At 35.4% G+C, this 8,382-nt stretch overlaps 1 protein-coding gene and 1 pseudogene across 2 annotated transcripts in view; both read left to right on the plus strand.

The window, feature by feature from the left end:
* Positions 1-5,836, plus strand: LOC144435533 (G protein-activated inward rectifier potassium channel 3 pseudogene; annotated as a pseudogene). The gene is made up of 2 exons (XR_013480894.1): positions 1-140; positions 4,381-5,836. The product of XR_013480894.1 is annotated as a G protein-activated inward rectifier potassium channel 3 pseudogene (transcript).
* The window catches only part of LOC144435142 (G protein-activated inward rectifier potassium channel 3-like), a 44,791-nt gene continuing 42,028 nt past the window's right edge, over positions 5,620-8,382 (plus strand). The window contains exon 1 of the mRNA XM_078123707.1: positions 5,620-5,852. The gene's annotated coding sequence lies outside the window, so the exon portion shown is untranslated. The remainder of the gene's footprint in view (positions 5,853-8,382) is intronic.

Below are 8,382 nucleotides of genomic sequence, written 5' to 3' on the forward strand. Positions count from 1 at the left end.
TTTAGCTAATGGGGACCTACAGCTCTTTTCACCTTCAAGGAATCCATAACTTTGTTTGAATCCTATAAGGAACGGCAACTCCTTGTAAGTACATCTCTGTCTGCTGCACTGGTTGTCCAAGTACTGCTGAACGGTAACAGGTGATATGATTTCTCTTTAAAACAATGAACAACTTTAACCTTACTTTCTGAAAGTTATTTGAAACAATTACCCCACAGAGCTGTAGGAAAAATTTCCTATCATATCAGGTTAGTACTTCATTGGTGGGGTGAAAATGTATGTTTTACTCAACACAGAAATGAATTGTACTTGCATATTTGTCTACATGAGTTGTATGAACAAACTCTATCCAGTAGTAACCCAACAAAGGTTAAAAGTATCATGATTAGGGCACTACACAAAACCTTGTAGATGTTTTTTTAAAAGTTTGTGTTAGTGTTTTGGTTTGTCATCGTGTTACATTACTCTATTCCTTCTGTGCAAGAGATTAGTCTTTATGGCATGACAAGGTCTTTGTGTGGGTACATCAGTAGCAAGGTCATGATGTGTTGAATATTGAAGTGTGTTTACATCAGTGGATCAGTCCTAGGTGTGACTCGCAGTATGCATGACTACCTATACAAGCAAGTAGACTTTCATTCACAATATTGTGGTATACATGTATGCTGACCTCGCTATCAATTATTCATAGGACCAAGTAGTTTTCACTTCTCAGAGCTATACTGCTTTCCTGTATAACCTGGTCAAAGTCCATTCATAAACTGACAGTGATAAAACAAGAAACGTTCACAAACACTCTTAGTATGCGAGTTAAACTAGATGCATATCTTAAGTGAATGACTTCCACCATGTTTGATTGAGTTGAATTGTAAGGCATTTTAAGAATTCAGTCAGCATACAAAATAGACCATTCTGAGATAATTATGGTGAAACTGTGGAATCCTTGGTTATATTTGCATACTTCAAGTACAGTGGTAAGTATTTGTATGAAGCACTGCAAGGTCTAATTTTTTCTGAGACACTTTCCTGTTCAAATAGGGCTCAATGTAACACGTCCAGTCTAAGACTGTTTCTATATGATTGTCACGTCAGCACAAGTATTTATAGCATAGAGACTTTAGGCTTGAAAACACTGTACGTATGAGCCCATACATACAGCATCCTGTGACAGTGAACCTGGCAAGCCTCTAGACTAAAGTATTACAAAATTCAACAGGTGGTTTCTTGGCTTCTAGTAATGGTACTGTGATTTCAGCCATGGTGTACGTTTGTTGACTTTATTGCTTTCATTCTACAAATATACCTGTACTAAATAAATCACTTTGTCGGGTCTGTCAGTAGCCTAGACTTGTAGTTGATTTGGGCTATTGTATATATCTATAGGAGTTGTGGGTAATAGCCCAAATCAACTAGACTAGCGTTTAGGTTAGTCAGTCAGTCAGTCAGTCAGTCAGTCAGTCAGTCAGTCAATCAATCAATTAATAAGTCAGTCAGTCAGTCAGTCAGTCAGTCAGTCAGTCAGTCAGTCAGTCAGTCAATCAATCAATCAATCAATCAATCAATCAATTAATAAGTCAGTCAGTCAGTCAGTCAGTCAGTCAGTCAGTCAGTCAGTCAATCAATCAATCAATTAATAAGTCAGTTAGTCAGTCAGTCAGTCAGTCAGTCAGTCAGTCAGTCAGTCAATCAATCAATCAATCAATTAATAAGTCAGTCAGTCAGTCAGTCAGTCAGTCAGTCAATCAATCAATCAATCAATCAATCAATCAATCAGTCAATCGATCAATTAATTAGTCAAGCAATCACTCAATTACAGCCAAAATCCTATGTTTGATGTTGAATGGCACAGGCTGAGAATAAGGAAATCCTGTTCCTGTATAAAGTGGTTTGTTTCATATATACTGATTAAGGAGTGTATACATGTACAGCAATACAGTTTCAGTCTAAGAAATCATCGGAAATTACAAAATGATATTTGAATGAGTTGATCTGTGTACTTTATTCCTCTTCATGATATGATCATTTTCCATTCAAATTTATGGTATTTCATCAATATAAATTATTTTCTTAATTATGCATAAAAAAACAAAGGTGGTATGCACCAAAAATCAGATAATTCATTTGAACCAGTACGACTTTACTCATTCTGACTGTACTTATAAAGAAGAAGAAATAATTTGGCTGCATGGTGGAAAGGGAAGATACATGTACTAGAGAAGGTTACTGCCCTGTAGAGCTGTTAGGGCTGGGTTACTGGCATAGTTCCAGTAGAGCTGTACCATGTTCATGCAAAGTATTTTAAATTAATGACATCTTGCACTTGTTTCCACTTTAGCAGAACAATTGTGAGGAATAGTGTCCAAATAAATACTTAAAATGATGGGTCAACATTTATGTATGAAATCAGCATATTGAATACTTTGACATGGAAAGGTTTTCATATCTCTCCTTTATAACATCATGTTTCTTGTCATGTTGGGTGTGCTAGGTATGTTTAGTATTTACCATCCATTGAATGCTACCTGACTACCAGGCACATATTTCAACCATGTTTTCTTGTTATGGGTCAGAGACTTTGATGGGGTTAAAAGGTATAAATGAATGTGTGAAATGTAGCTAGGAGTTACAGAGGGACACAGACAATGTTGTTATGTTGTAAGTTGAAGTATAATGCTGCATGGTTAGATCACAGTGTGGTGGACTGGGAATCCAAGTACCTATGACTTTAGAATAGTCCCTAACTATATTGACACTAGAGGTGCCTTTATTATGTAGAACTACTGTGTATAGTAAGCTCTAATGTGTAGGCCATCTGACAATCACAGCATTGTATTCTAAAGCCTTTAAAGGCTAAAGAAACTTCTCTTCATTCTAATAAGTAGATTTCAGTTAAACATTCACAAAATAAGGTAATAAGAGTCAACAGTATTAAAGTCTGGATCTGAAGTAACTCATGATTATATTCATATTATTCATGTGCACTGTGGATTTCCACATCATATTTTAGTACCAAGAAAAAGTTTTCAAAATGTAAAAGTTAATAGAATTCAGAGTACATAAGATTTACAACCCTTAACATTGGAGTAAAGCACTTTTGTCACACTTATTTATAGAATTCATATCAAGTGTCAAACTATACACTTTCAATTGCTTTAATTATATGCCTAGTATGTGGTCTTTCTAGTCAATTTGTAAGCAGTGTTTTCTGCTAATGAACAGCAGACTGATTATAGTGAATGATAACTGTCTCAACTGTGAGTATCAATAATATCAAGACAATGTTTTATGGCATCGATGTTGACACTCTAGTGTTCATTATTTACTTGCTTTGCTCTGCTAACATTGTTTACAGATTGATTACATTGAAAGACACCACATACATGACATATTGGGCTGATGATTAAAGTGATTGAAACAGTCTACTTTTATATTTGATATGGATGCTATAAATGAGTGTGACAAATCCTCAAATGTTTTACTTGAGTGTTACGAGTTGTATATAAATTCTGATAATGTACTGTTAAAGTAGTTTCAAACCCAGACTACTGGTATGTTTGAACTTGAAGGATCCAAACTTTGAGCATATTACCCAACTGTCTTAACAAGGGTTCTTTAAACTTGGGAAACCATTTATGGTGACAATGTGGAATATTACTTTTCCAAGAAATATTACTTTGCAGAAAATCAGCGTTATTTTCATTTCTTCTTCCATGTAATACTGCCAAAAGAATTTTACCAAAGCTGAGTTTGCATAGAACGTATAAGAAAGACATTAAACATGTTTTATTCTTAGTGTAAAACAAAAGTAAATTGTTTGATATTTGTGGCCTGAGCTATTAGCAGTATGTGATATTTCTTACCTAGTCTCTTCCTAACTTCCTGGAGATTTACTAAGTTTTTAGAACTAGAGGTGGGGATAATATGCCAAGTCCCTATAGATGCACATGATAAATTGCTTGTGGTCTTACATTTGGTAACAGATGAGCAGTAATGTCTTGTAATAATTGATGACAAGACATGTGTTTTCACCCTTTGTATAAATCTTTCTAATCTATGCAGTCATTTTTGTTAAAGGATACCTGACCTCACCTTTCTGAACAATGACATTATGGTCCTGAACAAAAGCATTATGTGTGCAGACTGTTGTAACATCACATGTAAATTGGGACGTATGGTCACACATACTAGTTTTTGAAAAAGTGAGAAAAAAAACGTATCAACAAACAGTTCGATGAGTGTGACGCACAAAAAAGTTTCCAGACATAGAACTTTAACTGTTTGACTGTATTCAATATTGGTGAATAGCCCTCTTGAGGGAGAAATCACTTCTCTTTGTGTAAAGAGCATTCTTCTAAACTATGTTGGTTCTTTCAATTTTAGGTCGTGCATTGAGATGCTAATGCATTTTAATGTCTTGGTTGTAGAGCTGTGAAGGCGTATTCCATCTCAGGTCAGCTGTCATCTCGGAGACCTTCCGAGGTTACGAAGATTAGAACTTGTCGACCATAACACTGCCCAACATCCCTCTGCCACCATGTTTTTCAACAGGTCTGACAGTCAGTTTGATCGAAGCACCGACAACTTACTGGAGATGGTTGACCCCATCACTGGAAGGAGGAAAAAACGCAAAAGGTTGTTTGAGAAAAATGGACATTGCTCTATACTACAAAACTACAGACGACAACATTTTCGGTTCTTGACTGATATATTTACAACATTGGTTGACATCAAATGGAGGTACAACCTGACTGTGTTTACTTTAGTCTATCTGCTTGGTTGGGTCGTTTTTGGTGCCATTTGGTGGTTGGTGGCATTAGAACATGGTGACCTTGCACCAGAACAAATCAACGATGAAGAGTGGAAACCCTGTGTTTCCAACGTGAACAACTTTGCAACTGCATTTCTATTTTCAGTTGAGACCCAGACAACAATTGGGTATGGTTTTCGATCAATCACTGATGAATGTTGGATTGGTATACTGGTTGTTGTTATGCAATCAGTCTTTAGTTGTGTCATTGATGCTGTGATGATTGGCTGCGTCTTTGCCAAGATTGCAAAACCTAAACGCCGAGCTGAGACATTGGTCTTCAGCAAGCATGCAGTAATAGCACTTCGAGATGGCAAACTTTGCTTGATGTTCCATCTTGCTGACATGAGACACAATCACTTATTTGAAGCACACATTCGAGCAAAGTTGATCAAACATCGTACCACAGAAGAAGGTGAATTGATACCCTTATACCAGTATGACTTGAATGTTGGATATGATTTGGGTTTGGATCGTATTTTCCTCGTCTGGCCTTTAATTATAGAACATATCATCGACAAAAATAGCCCTTTCTATGACATGTCTGCCTCTGATCTTAAACATGCTAATTTTGAAATCATTGTCATCTTGGAGGGTATCGTCCCATCCACTGGAATGACCACACAAAAAGTTACATCGTACCTACCAGATGAAGTAAAGTGGGGTTTCCGTTTCGACCACCACATAATTAGTGTCGCAAACGAGCATTATGCAGCAAATTATGATAAACTAAACACCACAATCCCTGTGCCAACACCTTCCATGAGTATGAAAGAACTGGAGGACACGAGGAAAGAAGCTGCTCTACAAAACACTAATGAAACATTTACTAACAATGAAGATACACCAGCACCCGATGAAGCAAACTGTAAGACGCCAAAAGAAACAAAATGTATCAAAAGAAAAAATAACAATACATCATCACCCAAAGACAAACCTGATGATGATGATGATGCTGACAAAACAAATGGGATTCACATAGACATAGGAGAGAATGGTGATGGCCAGGTAGAAGAAAGTACAAAATAACAAACTAATATTACAGGTAAGACTAGTCTCTGTTTTTTGTGTAGTTGTAAACTGGTATTTACAGTGAACATATTTATTTTGGTACACTAAAAATTTTCGCCAAAAACCAAAACAGTTTGGTGTGTAAACAATTTTTGACTATTGTATACTTACATATGCAGTTACATCACCTTGTAAGCAAATGTATTGATATGAACCTGCCTTTACTATCTATAGTTATTCAGAACTTACATGTAAAAGTGATTCCATTTTCTCACTGATATATGTTGGTGCAAACACTGTTTCAGCTGAATCAGCTAAAATAAGTCAAGCCAAAATACATTATGTTCACATAGTAAACTTACCAGATGTACTAAAAACTTCAAGTGACCTTTGACCTCCAATCACATACACAAGTCTTTCTTTCTTTTACCAAAGTAAGGTGCATATTATAGTTTAAGTAAGTGGATTCCATGTCTAAGAGCTGAAACAAAACTGAGACCTATCTGAACACAATTAGTAGGGTACTTGTTACTTTCTTCAGTTACACTACATCATTTCTTTTGTAAACGTCCAAACTAAGACCTTTGTTCTAAAGTTTACCTAACGGTTTATCTAACTCTGCATACAGTTATGTACATCAAATCTACAGTTTACCTAACAGTTTATCTAACTAGAGCATACAGTTATGTACATCAAATCTACAGTTTACCTAACGGTTTATCTAACTCTGCATACAGTTATGTACATCAAATCTACAGTTTACCTAACAGTTTATCTAACTAGAGCATACAGTTATGTCCATCAAATCTACAGTTTACCTAACGGTTTATCTAACTCTGCATACAGTTATGTACATCAAATCTACAGTTTACCTAACGGTTTATCTAACTCTGCATAGTTATGTACATCAAATCTACAGTTTACCTAACGGTTTATCTAACTCTGCATAGTTATGTACATCAAATCTACAGTTTACCTAACAGTTTATCTAACTCTGCATACAGTTATGTACATCAAATCTACAGTTTACCTAACGGTTTATCTAACTCTGCATACAGTTATGTCCATCAAATCTACAGTTTACCTAACAGTTTATCTAACTCTGCATACAGTTATGTACATCAAATCTACAGTTTACCTAACGGTTTATCTAACTCTGCATACAGTTATGTACATCAAATCTACAGTTTACCTAACGGTTTATCTAACTCTGCATACAGTTATGTACATCAAATCTACAGTTTACCTAACGGTTTATCTAACTCTGCATACAGTTATGTACATCAAATCTACAGTTTACCTAACAGTTTATCTAACTCTGCATACAGTTATGTACATCAAATCTACAGTTTACCTAACGGTTTATCTAACTCTGCATACAGTTATGTCCATCAAATCTACAGTTTACCTAACAGTTTATCTAACTCTGCATACATAGTTATGTACATCAAATCTACAGTTTACCTAACGGTTTATCTAACTCTGCATACAGTTATGTCCATCAAATCTACAGTTTACCTAACGGTTTATCTAACTCTGCATACAGTTATGTACATCAAATCTACAGTTTACCTAACAGTTTATCTAACTCTGCATACAGTTATGTCCATCAAATCTACAGTTTACCTAACAGTTTATCTAACTCTGCATACAGTTATGTACATCAAATCTACAGTTTACCTAACAGTTTATCTAACTCTGCATACAGTTATGTACATCAAATCTACAGTTTACCTAATGGTATATCTAACTCTGCATACAGTTATGTACATCAAATCTACAGTTTACCTAATGGTATATCTAACTCTGCATACAGTTATGTACATCAAATCTACAGTTTACCTAATGGTTTATCTAACTCTGCATACAGTTATGTACATCAAATCTACAGTTTACCTAATGGTTTATCTAACTCTGCATACAGTTATGTGCACCAAATCTATAGGATTTCAGTTATCTGTCAATGTACACTGTGTGTATACTGCTTACCAAAGAAAAAATGATTGTGAAAAATCATAATTCAACTCTTTTGTCATCTAAAATACATGTGTTAGGTTATTGGTTTCTGTAGAACTGCAGGAGATAGGACAACTTAAAAGTTAGTGATATCAAGTTTGTTTTCTGTTAGGGATCTATTCTTATACTTGCACTGATTCTCCAGCCCCCCCCCCCCCCCCCCCCACTTCAGCTTGCGGGCTTGTATGAGTACAGTTTGTTTCCTAAAGTAAAGTAAAGTAATGTAAAGTAAAGTGTAGTAAAGTATAAAATAAAGTAAAGTAAAGTGAAAAGTTATATTACCATACCAGTGTACGTTACACAATAAAATTTGTTTCACCAGTTTTATACAATACAATTTGTTTGAATGATCCATTCTCTGTTCTAACCTCCTAAGCTTGAATGCATGAATCGTTAGTGCCCAAAATTAAAAATGTTACCCAAAACCAAAAGTGTTATGGTTTCATACCAGTGTTATAAAATCCTAGCTGACACAGGCTAATATTCCACACAGGAATACTACAACTCCCTAAAACTGCCTAACAGCAGTAACTGAGTACAAGAATAGT

This window comes from Glandiceps talaboti, chromosome 5, assembly GCF_964340395.1.
Source record: "Glandiceps talaboti chromosome 5, keGlaTala1.1, whole genome shotgun sequence".
In the NCBI taxonomy this organism is placed as follows: domain Eukaryota; kingdom Metazoa; phylum Hemichordata; class Enteropneusta; family Spengelidae; genus Glandiceps; species Glandiceps talaboti.